Source organism: Lonchura striata, chromosome 7 (genome assembly GCF_050655825.1).
Source record: "Lonchura striata isolate lonStrDom1 chromosome 7, ASM5065582v1, whole genome shotgun sequence".
Taxonomy (NCBI): Eukaryota; Metazoa; Chordata; class Aves; order Passeriformes; family Estrildidae; genus Lonchura; species Lonchura striata.
The window spans coordinates 12,685,210-12,704,687 of NC_140709.1; the positions used below are offsets into that span (position 1 = coordinate 12,685,210).

Below are 19,478 nucleotides of genomic sequence, written 5' to 3' on the forward strand. Positions count from 1 at the left end.
AGCCTCTCTGCACAGCTGCTGCTCTGCTGAATGCCCCATGACAGGCCCTGGCAGCCACAAAGATCTCCTGAACCACAGTTTATTACAGCATCAGCTATGTTTTTACTAGAAAATGCCTTCTGCAATACACTGCCTGTAGCTCAGCTACAGATTTGAGAAGGTTTTTGACTGTAACTCTTGTGGTTTAAAAGGCCAACTGTATTCTTTCACTTCCAGAAATTCATAGATGTCCTGCAGACATCTTATCATAAAATAAAATCACCTCCCCTTGTCATGTCTTCATTGAAAGATTCGGGTTGGTGAGTCCCAACTGGTTTAATTCATCAGGAACTTTTTGAGTGCTGAGTCTGGAGAAATGTTTGCTTAAGCTTTTATAAAAAAAATAAACCTATGCCAAGGAAACTGAGAAGAAAACAAACAATTAGAACATGCAGAGCTTAAGTTTTTCCCTCCAGTGAAACAACACAGACATTTTAATAATTAAGAAGTTTCATAATGTTTGTAGAGGGAAGCAAAAGTTTATTGCTTTTGCTATTTCTATAAAGGCACAGGGCAAAGCGTAGGGGCTTTTGGAAGAGAAGACTTAAGGAAGGAAAAAAAGTGATGGTGCTATAAGGGTGAAAGAACAAATCTATAAATCCCTAGGTAATATTTACAGTACTGTGGTGGGAATTCAGTTAAGGAACATGTGAGTCAGAGTTTGGGGCCTCATTTGGTAAATCAGTATTTTTGCACATGAGGAACTTGAGTGAGTATGTGGTTTAAAGGAGATTCTTTAGGCCTAGCCCAATGAAAATTGGGTTGTGCAATTCTGACTCATATTTTAGGATTGCTCATGCTCTAATTTAAACCAATGGGAATTTTTTATTGACTTGAATGAGAACAAGATTAAGCTTTTACTCCATTGTAATTCCTTTGGAGAATGTGGGACTAAGGTAGAATTAGCTGATGGTCACTAGAAGTGTCAAAATCAAGTGATAGCATCTTTCCCTTTCCTCAGAAGATGTATGATTTGGGAGAAACACATTTATTTAATTTCTTTAGACAGATGCACCCTTGAATTAAACTCCCTCAAAATTAGGAAGATTATTCTGCTTTTGTATCTATGCAAGAGAAAGACAGAATTGATTCAAGATATACAAAGCTAAGAGATTTAAACTATGCTGGTTCCTACCTAGTGCTGAAATTGATACAGTATGTCTGGAATTGATTTTTCCTTGTATGCTTGCAGACAGATCTCAGAGATATGTTGGTGCCTCTTCTGTAAAGGAAGGAATGGCTGTTTGCAGATACCTGGTTTGTGCTTGCAGTATTTGTGAACAAAGAGAGGGAAAGAAAGCCAAAGCATAAGCAGCAGATAATATGAAAAGCAAAAACACAGAGCGGCAACTGACAATTATAAAGCAAATGTAAGAGCCTGCTCCTACCCTTTAGTGGAAAACCCACAGTGCTGAACATCAAATTGACTGAAATAATACATAGCATGGTTTGGGAAGATGAAGGAAATAAAATCAGCTAGATCCCAAGAGAGACTGGTAATGGTGGAAATTTAAAATTTTTATAGCTTTGTTTTTCAGATATAATTTCAAGGTTTTGGTTTTTGTTAGGTTTTTTGATATATATATATATACAGTATGATAGAGCAGCTATTGTTGAAATAATTATAATGATTAAATTTTCAACAAAAGAGATGACAGATCCCAACAAATCACACTTCAGATATAGAACTGCTTTACCTGTGTCCTCATTCCTGCACTAACTTTCTTGTACTTCTGTGAAGGATTTGTCTTGTTTGGAGGCGTTGACTACAGAGCTCCTGGTGCAGGGTCAGGTGTGGAAGTGCTGATGGACATCTGTCTTGTGACTTAGTGCTGCTGAATGCAGTTATGAATGGGCAGAGTGGGAAAAGTTTAGCTGAGTCCTTAGATCCTCTCATATCCCTCTGATTCATTCTGTGCTTGGCAGAGTAAGTTCCTATGTGCACATCTGGTCTGGAAATAAATATACTTCATTGTAGAGTAGGAAGCATGAGAATAAACCCTAATTTAGTAGCAACATAGGAGTAAACCCTAATTTAATAGAAGTTTGATCAGCCTTTCTTCCATCCAAAATATATAAAATTACATCAAATTACTTTTTTTAAAAAAAATTTTTGTGGTGGTGATGGTGGTGTTGATGGTAATTATTTTTAAAGTCCAGGCTTCACTGTGTGTGCATTAGTATTTTATAGGATAGCATAAGAGGAACTCTTACTTGCTTGGCAAGAGTAGTTGAATCTCTGTGACATGCTACATTACAGTTTCCCAGAAGCAAATCCACTTTAAAAAAGTTTGAGAGCATAACAACAGGAAAAAGTTAAGTCAGCACACCTGAATGGGGTGAAGCACCTGTAGGTGGGGGCTTGAACTCAGAGAAACTTCTTGGACAGGCTTTGCTGGCAGAGCAATCCTGATGGGAAACCATCCCCTTGGTAGCAGAAGAGCCTTGTCACGGGGGCAGCAATGAACTTTCTGCTGTGAAACATGATGAGGTGACAAAGCTGGAGGGAAACACAGATGTGCTTGCCTTGCACCCTCCATCAGTGAGATCCTGCTTTGACTGTAGTGCCAGATGTCAAAGCAATGGTGAATTACCAACCCAAGCTAACTAATGTGGGGGGTGGCGGAGGAAGTGTGAAGTGCTGATGTTTAAGCATCATATAAAATGCACTTGCTCTGTAAAGGATAGGTCCCCAAAGGCCCATAGCAAATGCATGTATCTTGGACAACATGGTCTGTGCAAGGATGCACATGCTTGTTTAGATACTTTATCTTGCAGGAGGGGACCTGTAGTGAAAGAGTGTTTGAAGTACTTCTGTTGTAAGCATAGAAATACATTTGGGATTGGAGTGAACAGAGGTGGTAAATGAGGGTTGCTCACAGTGTTCATTGTGTTTATGCTTCTCTGGGGTAGGAAAAGGAGGAAAGAGTTGCTACTGCTGACAGGGGAGGAAAGTGGAGGAACAGAAACCCAGATGAACACACTTGTTCGTGGTCCCATCAGTGATCTGTGGAAATAATAGACATTATAGCTCACATTAGGAGGATGCCTTCTCAACTAAAATGTTAAATGGGGTGGGAAGAAAGCCATGCACAGAGACATCAAAGCCTGAGCAATGAAACCACAGATATGTTGTTCCTGTGGGTTCACGTACAGGCAGAGCTCCAGCATGGACCCTCCTAGATCTAGAAAGGGTCATCTCCATCCCAGCCTTCCCTTCACCCTGTGCAGCAAGCCGACGTCCTTAATAGCACTTGTCCTCTCCCCTTATTTAATGAATTACGTGGGCACTCCATAACATTTCAGATTCTATTTTCCTCCCCTATCTGTTGGTTTAAATTTGGGTGATACAGCTGAAAGTGATAGGACTGGGAGAAGAAAGATGCGGCTGACAGTGTTGTTTCGTAAGACTGTTTTCAAATGGTAACATGGCTAAAAACTGAGCAGTCTGGTGTTTTGTATTGTCAGTTATAAAAGGCACCATCAAATCTGTGCCACTACAGGGTGTTGAAATTGACTGTGTTTTATCATCACAAATATCAGTGTAACGAAGTAGCCATTCTAAGAGTGACTTTTGTTTGTTTAATTTAGATATCAGCACAGTTTTTACATAAGGGAGGGTTGAGTTAATTATTAAAGCAGGTTCCCTTGCTGCATGTTCACCTTTGCAGAGAGATTTTTGCAAAAATATTGGAGAAAAATTTTGAAGCCTGATGACCACCCTATTTTTCATGCCCTAATTATCTAGTTAAAAATCCTACTTTCCACTGAGTCAGTCTTTTCTGAGATTAGTGGAAATGCTTTTGGTTTACAGTGAGATACGAATTAACCAGAATGTGCCCTGAGGGGAGAGAGTGAATGCTATTTAATATCATTAAAAAATAAGAAAGAGAAGCTCAAATAGCTTTTGTCAGTGGCATAATACTGTTCCCAAAGAGTTGTGACATTTCTGTATGTCCCAGGGCTAGAAAGGCATAGTGTTTTGATATTTTGTCCTTCAATTCCCCTTCCCCACTAACAACCTTTTTTTCTGGGCTGTAATAGCTCCATATCCACTTCCAATTAGTTGAGACCTACTGGAAGGCAAAGCACTCAGTAGGGACATGGAGTCTTTAAGGCTCCTCCATCAGCAAGCTATGGATCCTGGCAGTGCAGGGGTTAACCTGAGGCCAGGAAAAGTGCTGGGCAAACTGGGGAAGTCTTGGATACATGGAAAAGCCACAGCACAGAGAAGAGGAAAGCAGCAGCTGGACAGGGTAAGGGTAACTCACCACAAAGCAGCAGAACCAGCCCTAAGTGAGAGCAGCTCTGACAGCCCTGAGAGCTCTGACAGACCCCTGGGCATCCAACAGTGTTACCAGCCTGCTGCAGGAAACAGTGAGGAATTCAAGCACACACACAGGGCCTTCCCATTTCAGTGCCAGTTGCTGGAACATGCTTGCTCCTTTCAACCAAATGGCAAATGAAGAAATAAGAAATCTGAATGCCATGGCTAAAAGATAAACACTGATTCCTAGAAAAGTTCCCAAGATTTTTCTGATTATAATTTGCTTGGGTCTGCTCCCCTCATAAATTGGGCAACAGCTGAGCAATTGGGGAAGAGAATGGAAATTTAGATTACGCAAAAATTTGCCATGAGGACTCTGATTTGAGAGCTACTTTAACCTAACCTTTCCCCTTACTTCATTTGCTTTCCCTGATTCATTTAAGCATGCTGCCTTACCAATGCAGCCAGAACAAGGGACTTGCAGTGGGTTGAGAAGCTCCTGTTTTTTCCCTCTTTTGGAAATAGCTCAGAGCAACCATCTGTCAGTTCCCACCAGCCTAGAGAGCTGCTCTGAGAGCAGATAAACACAGCATATCCCTGCTCAGCGCTGGCACTGTGAGAGGAGGGGATGAGGGAAGGGCTGTGCAGGGTTTGGGAGAGAGCTGAGGGCTGCAGCTGGTGTGAGAGTTTTTTGCTGTAGTGAAAACCCACCAAACGGCTTTTCTCTTCCACATGCACCTGAAATGGCTTGTCTGCTACAGTCAATAAGTAGAGATTTCATGTGCTGCTTTCTGTGAAGAAGGGGAGGGTGGTATGGCTGTCTGACAGCCACCTGTGCAGATTTGGTGAGGTCCCAGGGTTAGTTGGAAAGCCTCTAAGTGAGCAGCATGCTGTAGGAAGAGGGCTGGTGGTGCCTGCCTCAGTGAACTGACAAGAGATGAGAATCTCAGGTTAATGATTTCTTGCATCTTAATGGGTTTTACATGAGAGTTTGCCAGAAAAATGGATAAATAACATAACAGCAAAAAGCCAGTACCAAAGCCAATAAGCACCAAAACATGATGAGTTTCTGCTGTGTTTATGAGGCACATGAACAGTGAGTCTGCTGTGCAGGAGTGAATGACACTGCTGCACATGAAATGTCAGAAATCAAATCCTTTAGCCATTTATGCAAGTATTTGTTCTAGAGGAGTTGTTGTAGTTATTCACTCAGGAAATGGAAATCTATCTTGCATTTTCTCTCTACTCCATAAAACTGCTTTTGAAGAGTCTGTAGCAATATGCTAATGGAATACAATACTTCCAAAATTTGGCTACCCATAATTTACCAACAGTTTTACCTAATGCCAACAACAGGTTGGACATAAAACCCCTCATGTTTTATATTTCAAAGGTTCACCCCTAAAGATTTAGCCAAACTCTAGACTCCAATGATTACACTGAGGCTTTATGCATTTTCCCTCCTCCTGGAAGGCGGTACCCATTTCCCTCCTTGGCTTCACATTCCCTGCTTCAACTGCTGTGTGAACAAATACAGACTGCAGCCGCTCCTTTAATATATTCCAAGTCCTGCATCCAGACTAACAAAATTACCCTGAATTATCTTTGGCTCTAGGCTGCAAATAGTCAGCTGGTACTGGCTACCAGTTGCTGGTGCTTTTGATCTAGGGCTCACACAGGTAGAGAATTGCTATAGATGCCACAACTGAAGCCCAGATAGCTTTTTTCCCAGTAGGAGTTGAGAATACACATACATTTTATGTAGCAATATGGCTCCATATGGTCAGAGGCTCTAGGTAAATGCAATTTTTAAATCACTTTCTTTTTAATGAAACTTTAATGCTGTGGAAATCCATGGAGGGGATAGAGGAAAAAGATTATACCAGATACAAGAAAAGCTCACTCATGTTTGATCTGTCTCTTGTACCCTTTGGAAGCAGATATATTTATTTGCAGCACAATCTCAGTTCCACTGAAGTCAGCAGGAAGTCTGCCACCATCTTCACAGGCAGCAGGCTGGTGCCTTGCAGTGATGGGCTGAGCACACTCTCCTCCTCTGCTGCAGAATGAGCCACTAATGCCTGCCCTCGGCTGCTTGCTGTGCTAAACCCATTTATCTGAACCATGGCAGCAGAAGAAGCAGTTTTAGTGATTAACCCCCTTTTACTGCTATAAAACTAATCAAGCTGCTTCTTTTTATTTACTAGCCGAGTCCGTTTTAAGTTCCCAGATGCTCAGCTGTGGTGGGGAAAGGTAAGTTTTGCATGTTTAAAATGGAGTATTGTATTCATTTAGGGAACAGGAGGGGAAGGGAACAGCAAGTGATCCTTTCCCTGCCTGAAGACTGACAGCATGGCAGCCCCCAAAACAGAAAAGCCTTTGTTTGCTCCTTCATGGCCACAGTGCCCACAGCTGTCAGGTCCAGTGCTCCCAGACTGGCCAGCTCCTAATATTAGGAAGAACCACACAAGCCATCAGGGACAAGCTGAGCAGATCTATCAAAGTGGAGTACAGAGATTAACAGGTCAGGCTGGTAAAATTAGGCAGCTGACTTCTTGAGATGGGAGACCCTGAAAATCCAGGTGGGTTAATATGCTCAACACATCTATAAGGCTGTGGAACAAATCTTCAGGGGAAATAACAGTTTAGGAAAGCTCTCAGATGTTATGGAGGAGGATAGTTGAAAGGTACTGCTTCTCTTTGAAGTGGGTTAGCATCATTAAATGTGCACTTTAAAGATCTGTTAATATCTGAAACTGTAGCAGAACTCACTTCCAACTGTCCTTTGCTGTCTGGGGAACATGAGCAGCTGCTCCCTCCAGCAAACTCTGTGTGGATGGAAGGAGAGGTTGGGATGTGAGGAAGTCCTAAACCATGTGCTTACTGTTCGGTGAAAAAGTCCCAAGAGGTGCCAAGCTGAGTTATTCCTGCTGCACTGACAAACTAGAAGCACTGCTCTTCAAGTTTCAGTAAGAGGCCCTTAAAGCACAGCACATCCTATCCTCTGGATTTTTAGCAAGAGCTGTTCAGATGAGCACCCCTGGGAATTAACAGCTCCCTTAGGGCCACAGAGTCCACCTTCCCCCTGCTTTATAGCCCAGAAGAGCACTGGTGATTCCTCTTGGCTGTAGGTGGTGGCCTGCTGGAGGGGTTAAAGCTTTTTCCTCAGCTCTGGTCCAAGCAGACCTCGAGCCAGCATCTAAACAAAAGAGCTTTGCCTATAGCTTCCTCAGGCAGCTTCAAACTGCAGCTTGCACAACCAGCCCCTGGCAGCGAGTGGGAGCAGCGCCGCTCCCGGGCACGCAGCCAGGACCTGCCCTGTGCTGTGCCAGCTGCCAGCTCAGTTAGCTGTGGAGTCCCCTTCTTGCTCCTCATGTTTTCTAAAACACAGGGCACTTCTCCTGCCTCCTTTACCCCCTAGGAACCACAACAAACATCTACTAGAAATGTCAGTGAGATTTAACTCGTCAGAGCCACCCCACTGCACTTGCTGCCCCACAGGCACTCGCCACAGCATTTGTCCCAGCCCTGCTGCTCCTGTATTCCAGCTGGGGAACCATGTGCAAAACCAGCCTACCAAATACTGTCTTGAAGCCATTAAGGTTGTTTCCAAGATTGGGACCTTTCAGAGATGCTGCAGCAAGCAAGCTGAGTGCAAAGATTTGCCTTGCAGGGGGCCAATTGGGAAGAGCTCAGGCAGTGAGGTAAGCCCTGAACACAACTGCTGGCCTAGAGCGAGCCATTTGAAGTGTTTGCTAATAAAATAAATAGAAAAACATAAAGTGAAAGAAAATAAAATAATTATTAAAGTAGCACAAAGGGGTAGCTAATAGCTCTCCTGTATTTTAAACTCTGGAAATATGGAAGACAACTGATTTAGACCCTCTGTTGTTTTGTCCCCATTAGCTGCAAATGTTAACTAAACTGATGAAGATTATGGCAATGGGAAAGCAGTTTTGTGTGCAACAGTAATTGGTTCTGAATTGCTTGACAGTTCTAATAGCTTTCAGCTGACTTGGACTAAGGGCCAAGTTATGGACACTAAAGCACACCAAAGTAAGATAAGGCAGTATGAAAAGGTGACAAATATATTATAAACCATCTGAATGAAAAAAACTCGACCATTTTCACAGCCTTTTTGAGATGTCAAGCAGGTGCCCACAGCAGGTGAGAGGGGTCTGAGAAGCTCTAGTAGCACTCAGGAATTCCTTCCAGGAGCCATGGAAAGGCTTTCAGAAAAAGTTTGTCAGCTGGCACATTGCTTGCTTTTGGGCTTTAAGGCCAAGTAGAGGCTAATGAGGCAATGGAAATAGAGGTCCATCATCACTGAAATAAGTCTTCCACAAAAAGCAAACCCACTGAGAGTTTGTGGTCCATGCCCCTGCACTGCCCCCTGCAATAGTCCACCTCTTTGTTGCTGCTCCCTGGAACATCCCAAAGAGGACAACCTGCTCCTCACACCTCTCTCTCTGTGATATTTCCCCCATGCTTTTCTCTCCCTTTTGCTCTTGTCTTTCACTCCATGATTCAGCTTCTAAGCCAACTTCTCAGCTGCCTACTTGCCCTCCATCATGTATTTTTCCTCTTGCCATGTCAAAAGGCATTATGGCATTTGGCTGATCTGAAGCTACACAGGGCTAGCTGGCAATCAGCCATCAGCAAGCAGAGGGATGACCCTCAGTTTTCACTCAGTAGAGGCATTAATAATTTTATCTTCTCTCCAGCCATAGATTTCAACATTAAGCTTATGGAAACTTCTATTGGAAGCCTCCATTTGCCTGCCTAATGTGTTTATATGGACAAGAAATTCAGATTACCACAGGCAGACAGAGAAACAGGCAGAGGGACTGCATGGATACAGTTGTCTTAGGAAGCTATGTTAAAAATCTAGAATGTTATATTTAGGTATGACTGAACAAAAAAGAAGTCTGTAATAAAAGAAAGTAGTCTTTATTAGCTTCAAAAGAAAGATTTCTGGGGAGCTGACAGGTAGCAAATAGCTTTATATGCATTGTCTGATTTCTAGCAGGTGTTCCTGGAGAAACAAAGTCCATATTTCTATATGATCTGTTCACTCTTTGGGAGACACTTCTTCCTCAGACTGACATTTTGGTTACATTCATTTCCTAAGGCATTTTACAGGAAAACACAGGAACGTCTTTAATTGTTCAGGAGGTACTAAACTTTACATAGATGAAATTTGGAAACACAGAAAGCTCATGCCTGGGAGCTCCAACTGCTCTGAAAGAAGCAACACTGCTGGGCTCAATTATTTAGAAATGTAAATTTAGGATGAAAGTAATACCAAAAGAAGGAGAGAAGTTAGCACTACTGGATTGCACTAACCTTGGCTGCAGAGTGTGCTGGAATTTCACAGTAAAGTGCTAAAAATGAAGGTTAGAGAAGACTTCTGTGGCAAAAGCCGTGAGGAAGGCCACACCTTTCTTTGGGTGTATGAAGCCAAAACTTGGGATTGCCATTGGGAAGACACTCTAATGAATGTGAAATGCAAATGTTATAGGAAGCCCATGACATTTCCAAGGTCCCAGTTTCAACAATGAAAATGAAATAATCAGTCATGCATTTTGGATCATGCCTCAGTTTTACTGGCTGAGCTGAAGCAGAATGTGAGGGAAGCACAGGCACAGATACTTTACCCTTTGTTAGCTCCTGCAGAGGCATCGGTGTGAAGGAGAGGGGATCCAAACAACAACATTTCACAGGTGAGAAAATGTGCCAAGTCAGCCTCTACCCTGTGCTCAGCACTGTCAGGTCACACAAGAGCACCAGGCAAATAATATCTTGTGCTGCTAACAGAAAGGACAAGAACACGCCCTGCAGAATGCTGTCACAGGAGAGCTACAGCAACACAAGGAGCTGGGCAAGCCAAAAACCCAAACCTGCCATCCTGGGAGCAGCCCCAGAGATGTTTCGTGTGGTGGGTGCAATGGCAAGTGGCTCCAAGGAGGCTCAGTGCTACTGGTAAGAGGCAGCTCTGTGGTCAGAAGAAGGTGGAGATTCCAGGGGAGAAGTGCCCAAAGGAGAAGGAGCAGCTGGACAAGTTGGCCAGCTTTGTGCAGAAGATGGGCATGACCCAGGAAAGGTGCTGGATCATCATCACCCTGCACTTGCTTAAATGATCACTTGGGTTTCACCTGCTTCAGGCAAAGCTGCAGCCTGAAAAAAGGCATGGCTTCTGGCCAGCATGAAAGGTTTTATTTGAGCCCAGTTTGTTCCAGTGACCACAAATGCTGAGCCTTTGGCCTCCTCACCTGCATTTACCCTGTCAGACCTGGAGTGAATGGGAAGGCATAACACAATACTATGAATTTACAGAAACTGGGGACAGAGGAGGGAGTCTCAAATGTAAAGTCAAGATATGGCAATTCTCTTTAAAATACACATTTCTTATTTGTATACACATCCACATGGTCTCTCTCATTGCATCTTCCAATATATTCTCCTCTCCAGTAAAATCTCACCTCCCTTCTCCCAGCCAGAGAGCACAAATGGGTTTGTGAACCTTAGTACATCATTTACAGATGCTGTAAATCTGGAGCAATGTGCACTATCAGATGTGCAGGTTTCATTTATAAAGCAGGATTTATGGTTTCACCCCTTAGATCTGCAGATGGGTTTTATTGTGATTTATGCTCATGTCATGAAGGACCATATATAAGAATTACCTGATATTATCAAGGGACCTATTCTTTTTGGCCCTTATCTTTCTTCTGAAAGCAGAGACTACTTAATCACTGTTAGCTATATACTGAGTACAGTGTCCTTTGTGAATTATCCATATCCCTGTTTCCATTATTATTACCTTGTGATGTTAGGACTAACCCAATGAAATAGTCACAACAGATGCTGAATTGCAACTATATATACAATTTATAAATGGCTCTTTGGTGACTGTGTTGGCAAATTTAATTACAGTCTTTTTAAAAAAGACATTACATCAACATTAACTGAATGCCAGCCTCAAACTGAAGTATGAAAAAGGCTCTTTGAGTCCTCTGAGTAAAATATTTAGGTTTCTGCTATTATTGTCAGAGGCTACACCTCAATAGCATAAATCATAGGGAAATTTTCCCATTTCTGAGAAAGATGGAGGCCAGATTTCTGAAAGCATTCAGCCATCTAACCACCACTGATTTTTAACGGCATTGTAACACTTCAGGGGATCTTGCCTGAAGAAGGAGAGTGGCACCTAATAGAGTTTCACAATATCCCATTTATTAGGCTCCCATGGCTTTTACTGGGCCTGGAGACCCAAGGGTACCTTGTTCAAATGCCACATAGGTTTGCTCACATTGCTTCCAGTGCTAACACACCCCAAGAAATCAAACTGATAATCCGTTTTTCTTTGAAAGCTAATAAGTCAGAGGAAATATTTTGGTGTCTTGCTCTCACTAGAATCACCTTTGATGGCCTGGGTTTAACAGCATAAAAAGGATAACCTATGCCCCTTAGGTTTAAAACATCTGCAGCAATTGCCAGGAGATGCTGCAGTAATTCAGCAGATCTCTTTACTCTCACTTATGCTGACAGCCAGGTGAAGGCTCAAAACATGAAGCTCTAGCATTGTCCTATTCTGTAAGTGCTCCTTGGCCATATAGGCCTGATAGTCCTTTTCTCTGCTTTTGATCCAGGAGAGATGGGAAATTTCTCCAGTCAAAAACTCTTAAAAGCCTGGAGCAAGGCACTGACTCGATGAGAGGTCTTTGAGTCTCCTTTGAATCCTGCTTCTTGTTGATCTCAGCATTAGGAAGCTATACAAAATGTGGCATTGCTGCTGCCTTTCTAGCAACTGCACCTATGTCTTGTAAGAAAAGGGCCCCAGCTGTACAAACAGCTCTTGACAGGGATTGGGCTTGAGCCCAGTCTTGGTCTCAAGCGCTACAGGTCCACCATAAGGGCAAACCTCACATCTAATCACATGTTCATCTAGATGAGAGGACAACTGGGCCAACAGTCCTCTTCCTCCTTCCATTTCTACCTCAGCAGTAAGAAGTGCTCCCTGGGAAGAGGCTGGGGCAGTCAAAGGAGCAATCCCTCAGAAAGCCTCAGGCTGTGAGGTGCCACTGGTGAAACTCCTCCCATGTGCTTCTGTTGGCCCTGACTGGTGAGAGCAGCAGCTCTTTGCGGTGCTGCCCCATTTCAGGGAAGGCATTAAAGTGATCTTGGGGAGCATTTTCCTCCCTTTGTCCCCCTGGATGTTTGTGAGAGCAGTGAGATAAGGATTGTAGGGAGCACCTTCTTATCCCACGCTCCCTAAAGCTTTTTGCCTTGCCAGAAAAGAACTTACCAGGCGTTCATCCCTGTTCTTGCCTTGCCTGCCATGATGGAGCTTCTTCCTCACCCATGCAGGAAAAGACCCAGGTTTCTGGAAAAAAAGTTGGGAATTTGGATCAATCGAAGAGATTGTAGAGAGGATGTCAGTGTCTGATGGAATGGTTCATTTAAATGAATTCAGCTTCAGAAAATGACTCTCATGATTTGAGTCCCGAGGGCTTTTTAACATCCACGTGAAAGTATGCGATGTGGTGCCAAGGCTTTGATCCCAAGAGCTGGCACAGAACCCACAGATGGTGAAACATCAGGCACTGGGCTTCCCTTGCTGTGGTCCATGTGTGGATGCAACCTCTAGAAAGTCCTTGTAGGAGCTCAAGAGTGGCCTAAGCTGCTGGGAGAGGTACAGTCTCTTTGTCTGAGATATTCTTAGTGCGTGGCTACCAGGCTGAGCCTGTGCAAGGAATTGGGGAAAGAAATGCCAAATTTCTGGATCCCAAAGAGCTGTAGACTCACATGACATTCCTGAGCAGCTCAGCCTGGATGGGGTGGGAGCACTTTTTGAGACCTGGAGATCAAAATGACTGTAAACATCTGGGGAGCTTTAAACAGGGAAGTATCTTTGGAGTTCCTACTCACAGAAAGTCTGGCAAGGGCTGCATTCAGCAACACAATATTAGATTTAGGCACCCACATCCCCACTTCAGCTTTAAATCCTTAAGTAGCTCTAGTTCATAACACTCAAATTTCCTTCAAGAATTTTCTTATTCTGTATGCAACTTCCCACTGACTGTTCCATTTGCTTTCAGGTTGACAGCCTAAAGCACCCCAGTTTAGATACTTAGCTGCTAAGTAATATATATTTTTCATCAAAGCAAGTAGAAAATTTAAATGAGGTATATAGATTCTTACCAAAAATTCAGCTTCCAGCAGTTATTGTCATATCCATTTAAAAAAAAAAAGTAGGTAAGTTTTTTAAAAGTGCAGAAACTAATTTCTTCTTCAGATTCAAACAGTAATTTTAGAACTACATGACCCATTTTTTGTGCTTTCTATTACATTTCCCTATTTTTTCTCACACACAAAAATTTAACAGCTAAAGTCTTAGCCCCAGAGGAGCATCCCACATAGCACAAGCACATGAAAATAAGAGACCATGATGCTCGGTGTTTTGTAGCTTTCTAAATGGGCCTAGAAACATTTACAGCCTTAGCTAATCACATTACATTTGCTTAATTAATGGGAAGAGCCTATGCTCTCAAGCTGACAGGCTTTGATAGATGAATACAGCTGCCCTGGCTTTCAGCAGCATGTGTGACTGCTTAATGGGAAGAGGGTGGGGGACAGCAGCGGGGGCAAAGCAATGAAATAAATGTTCTGCGTGCATACTATTTGTGCTTACCCTGCACCTGAGATGGAGAGCTAGCTCCAATCCCCGTTTGGGTTAGCTGAACCTGAAACCCACCATCCCTGCCTGAGGAGGCAGCCCATTCCCTGGCCCAGCCCAGACCCATCATCATGTCCTGGGTCACCATCCCTCAGGGTGCTCCCACCCAATTTGCATTGTTTTAGGCAGCTTGGGACAGCCTTACTGTGAGAAAGAGATTTCTGTAAATGAGAGCTAGAGGATGAGGAGAACATCAGTGGTTTCCTAAGCAGAGAAAGAGAAATCCTGCTCTAGGTGGCACAGGAAATCACCTGCCTTTTTTCAGAACTTCTCTTGTACTTAAATCAGAAAAACAGCCCTGTCTCCTGAATGATCTACTCCATTCCTGTTCAAATGACTCCTTGTGTGTTTGCGTTGCAGTACACGAGTCTGAAACACATGATATAAGCAGCTGCCAGGCCAACTGCTCAGATGATAATTGAGCCAGTTGTACACACTTTTGTACATCATACCCCATTGCATCCAACTCTTACTCACCCTGTTGCCAACTGCTTCTTGTCTATTTTCTCCAGGAAACAGACTTTATCAGTGTCATTCGCAGGAAACCCTCCCAGTCCCAGCTGGAAAGTCACACTCTCTCCCATCTCCCTTCCACCACTTTCTTCAGGGCTCTGAGTTGCTCAGCAGGGCCAATTAAGAATTCAAACCAGGTAGAAAGTGAATACAGAGTAGTGATAAGAGTCAGTGACATGATTGATGATACTTATACATATGCTTCTGGCTTGAAAAGCAGTGTCTGGGTTGATTCCAGGAGTTGGATCTAATTTCAAAAGGATTTTCTGACAGAAAAAAAAAAAAGGGTTAGCAGCACATGCTACAGAAAGCAACTTCCACAGATTATTCCATCCCTAAAATATCAACCAATTACTAAGAGCAAAGCATGAGAGAACTAACAAGAGCTTTTACTCATACTGATCCTCCTGCACATTTACTGAAATAGGGCTGAGGCTGTTTTTTCCTGTGGGTTTCCCAACATTCAGAGCTGAAGTGGTCTAAGGTTTTAAATTTACTTTGTTACATATGTTAGGAATAAAGGCTTAAAATTTTGAAAGCCTGAATAGCTATTAATTACAGAAAAATGCAAACACTGAATTTCCCACTGGATTCAAATGAATCTGTGCAATCTTTGGAGACAACAAGAGATTTTTGTACATCAGCCTCTGATTTTTACTGACATTTGCTTGCAATGCCTGTGGGTCTGTGTTTGTACACAGCGTTGACATAGTTAAACCAAAATCCCTCATTCCCTTCCTGTCCTTCCTCATCAGTCAAAGGCTCTTCAGTTCTGTCCTGGCACATCCCCTTCTGCCAGCCATGGCAGGAAGGGAACAGAAATCCTATGGAAAGATATTGACCCAGATTTACCCTGGAAGCTGCCAAGCCCAGGAGCAGCAGAAAATGAATGCGGGGCGAACGTCGAGGGAGTGTGTGGACCTGCCAGCTCCACAGTGGCACAGGCAGTGAGCTAGTGGGTATCTGGATATCTGCCAGGCAGGCTCTGGGCATCCAGAAATCCTGGGAAGGGCAGAGGGACACTGTTCCATGCACAGCAAGCCCAATGCATTGGGATGAATCTGCCTCCTTCTGTGCAGAGGCTATTCAGAGCAATCTAGTTTGGGATGCTTTAAAACATGCTTCTGGACCCAAAGCAGTGGTTAGGGCTGTACAGGCTGTGGAGGACTGGGAGAGCCCCAGAGAGCTCATGCACAGGCTTTGAGAAATTGGTTAAACAAACAAGGGAGCTGGAGGTCTCCACTAGTACCTGGTGCTCTGTGTGTGCACAGCCCAAGCTGAGGCATTTAAAGGAGGTGTCTGATTTTGGACTGTGATCTCCAGAGCCCCTGTACATTCCTTGGAGTGTGGTAGACTTTGCTGCAGCATGATCTGCAGCAGGGTCTGTGTTACAGGGAGAGGAGCTCATCTCGCCCAGCAACTGCAGAGGGAGCCATGGTAGTTTGGACTCTTCCCTTGCACCTCGAAGCCAAATACAGAGTTAAATGCTGTGACCAGCATATCTGTCCAAGAGGGAAAAGCCATAGTGTTGATGTGTTTAAGCAGATATCTGGATGGGACAGGACATCCTTTTTGGCAGATATAAGACCTGTAACCCCCACTGGACTGTATCCTTGTGCTCCAACAAGAACCACTTCCCTTTGGGTCACACCAGCAGGACTGCTGCTCCTGGCCTTGTTCTAGCTCTTGCCAGAAGTGCAAAAACAAGGTTTTCATATAGCCAGATGTCTGAATCATCCTGGGTTCTGACTGGCACTCATACCCTCAGTCTGTGTGTGGTGCAACTGGTCCATGGCTCAGATGTGGGAGTTTTATCCTGCTGAGAAACATTAACCACTGTAAGACGTCCCACCTCTCTAAAGGTGTTTGCTCCTTTGGTGATCTCTACTTCTTTGCCTTTAAAATGGGACTATTCTTAGCATCCGTAGAGCTCTTCAAGTAGGTTTAGAGTTTTCAGGGTGCTGTCTGTTCTTTTATTTTAATCACTGAGCCACAGTCAGATGGATAATCACCAGTGCTTAATTTAAGGCATTGTTGCATGTGGCAATTCATTAAAAAGCCCCAGGGAACAAGAATGAGGTTTTTATTTTAAAAGCTATAATCTCTGGGACATGCACAATGTTCTCTCCCAACCCAGATTTGTCACAGCCGGCTGCTATGAAGTGCCATTCTCTGCTGCAAGCCATCTTCAATGTATTGTCATTATAATTCACTACAGACTTTTTTCTTCAAGTGACACTCAAGGAGGATTGAAAGATGACAGCACATGGCAGAGTAAATATAGTTAGGGAAACATAGGAAGAGCAGACTTTTCCCAGAGAGCTTGTGGCTGTCAGGCAGGAGTTCTTTTTTTGTGTCTGAAATGGGATTAAGCCAAAAGGCTCATTTGTGCTCTGGTTCTTTGTAAAAACAAGTAAAACTCTGTCTATTTTCAATACACTAGATTAAGATCTGAGTTCACATTTTGCAGTGTTTGGGCATCAGTGCAAGTCCCTGGCAGGGCCTGGTGTGCACAAAGGGGTTTGAAAAACTGGGTCGAGCTGCCCACATTGCTGCCCTGGGCTTTCTGGTGTGGTCATCAATAACCACTTTGGACCTTTCCAGGCTGCTGCATTGTATGAAGAGGGGGACCTCCAAATTTGGTTTTGATGTTTAAATAATCTCCCTCTGCCACTTACATTTCAGGCAAGAAGCATTAAGTTTTCTGTGTAATTACTGCCTGCCCTCCATGTGAGAGGCCCCCCTAACTGATCCAGCTGAGACCCCTCCTGCCTTCAGAAAAAATCCTGCTCTGGTGCCACCTTACAGGCACAGCCCTGGCAGCAGGCCTGCAGTTTAGATACTACATTCCAAAGGTTTCAGCAAAGAAAAAGTATTAAATGTCAGTAAATCATAAACAAATGGAGAATCAGTGGCAAAAGCTACAGCAGAGTACTCCAAAGTACTCCAGAAATGTGATGCAATGAAGAAAGGCTCTTATACCCATCATGATGGATAACATGGATAGAAGATGGAAAGGTAACAGCTGGAGGAGTAAAAGCAACAGCTAAGAGAAAGGCAGATAAGGAGAAGGAAAATATGAAAGGAACATTATCTGAGTGCTGACTTGTGGAGGCTCTTCTCTGCTTGAAAGTACCCTGCAGCAGCAATGCCAAGCATTTTTTGTGTAATGCATGCATTGGTGAGCACTCTGCATGATGTAATGTTCTGCCCTAAGTTTCTTAAGGGTAACTGAGCATACATTTAAATGTAAAAATTGTATGTAGGTAGCAGGTCAGGTGGACTTCAGCCCCTGTGCAAACCAAGCTTCTTACTGTACTCAGCAGATACTACTTGTCCTGACATTGCTGTGGTCTTAGAGATTAAATACATCTCTGTTCAGTTTTGGATGGCACAAATGCAGAAAACTCTTGGCTATCTCTGCAAGTCACTGTTGTATGTATGTGGTCTGGTATTGCTGACCCAGTGAGTGAGCAGGGCACTGTGCAAAGCAAACAGAAAGGTGATTCTTGAAGCACAAGAAATAACATGTTTCAGAGTACAGGCAAATAACAATAGCAAAACCCTCTTCTCTTAAAGAAAACTCACACCCATAAATAGACAAGTGATAAATTTACCTGCATAAGTGTCTGTCTGATTTTCCGGAAGATGCCACCAGATGAAGACAAGAATAAATCTTGTAGCAAAATTGAATGTTTTATGGAGAGGTCATTTCTTAATTGAAATTGTCCAGAAAGAATGGCTATGAGTTAAGGTGTAATTGCAGAACCACATGCCTTTTGTGTGAATAAAGAAGCTGGTCACAGCTTTTCTGTCAAAATGATTACTGACTTGAAAATTATTGGTGAAGTTGGCATTTTTGTGGAGTGTGTCTCCTTATACATTAGCATTCTCCATTTCAGTTGCTAGAAGCCTAGACCAGTGCAAGGTCTTAGACACTTATAATGTCTAACTGAATCATATCCGATTTATGTTTTGTCTTGCTTGTTGAAAAGTCAATATTTTTTTGGCATTTCTCTCCATTGCTCTTGCCTGCCCACTGCTTATGAAGGGAGAAGATGAGAAATAAAGGAGCTACAGAATGGAGCCTCCCAGCATCTCTGAATGGACAACGTGCTTTAGCAGTGACTGAGGGCTCCTTTGAAACCAACAATAAAAGCATCTTTTCTGTCGAGAACTACAAGGCTCACAGAGGCAAGAGACTTTAATGACACCATTATCTTTCAGGCAATTAGGACTCACTGGCACAATCCAGCACTGGGAGAGGCACTGTTTTGATCACACTGCAATGGCTCAGTGAAATGTAGACTGCCTAGACTTAGCAACACCATAAATTGCTTTTAATCTCAAACCACCATGGATCAGAATGTTCTAACACAGGTATAATCAGAATTCATAGGCATATTTTCTCTTTTAAAAACATATGCCTGGGAGCAGAGGCCTCCCCTCCTCCCCACACACACGGGCTGTGTGATGCTGCTCCTCGCGCTCGCTGCAGAGACGGGTCTGAGCCTGCCAGCTGTGGGCATGTTTGTTGTCCCTTGTGGATTATATTTTAATGACATCCCCTAAGCCTCTTAATCTTGAACAAATGTGCATTTAACTGTCTGTGCATTTGGGCCAGTTTATGAGGTAGAGGGTCAGCCAGCTTATCCCCCAGCTTCTCTGTAAGGGTACTGTCCAAGAATTTTAATGGAGCTTTCAAAAGCCTCCTGTTCTGAAAGGTGCCTTAATGGACAGTCCTCCTGCCTCTGAAAGTTTCGTCTTGTTGCTAGATACAATGAAAGGCAAGCCATAATCTCTGTGGAGAGTGCACAGATTTTTTCCTGTCGCAGTGTGTAGCTGGGATGCAAAGCACAGCTTGCTCTGCTCCCCTGCCACAACCAGGGGGATTCATTTCATTAGTTTGGAAAGCGATTT

The 19,478-nt window shown here is 43.4% G+C and overlaps 1 long non-coding RNA gene across 1 annotated transcript; it reads right to left on the reverse strand.

The window, feature by feature from the left end:
- Window positions 1-11,185: 11,185 nt before the first annotated feature.
- On the reverse strand, window positions 11,186-15,344 carry LOC146766887 (uncharacterized). The gene is made up of 2 exons (XR_014956711.1): window positions 13,511-15,344; window positions 11,186-12,692 (listed from the first exon to the last, which is right to left on the reverse strand). It is a non-coding gene; the product is annotated as an uncharacterized LOC146766887 (long non-coding RNA).
- Between the last annotated feature and the right edge of the window lie 4,134 nt (window positions 15,345-19,478).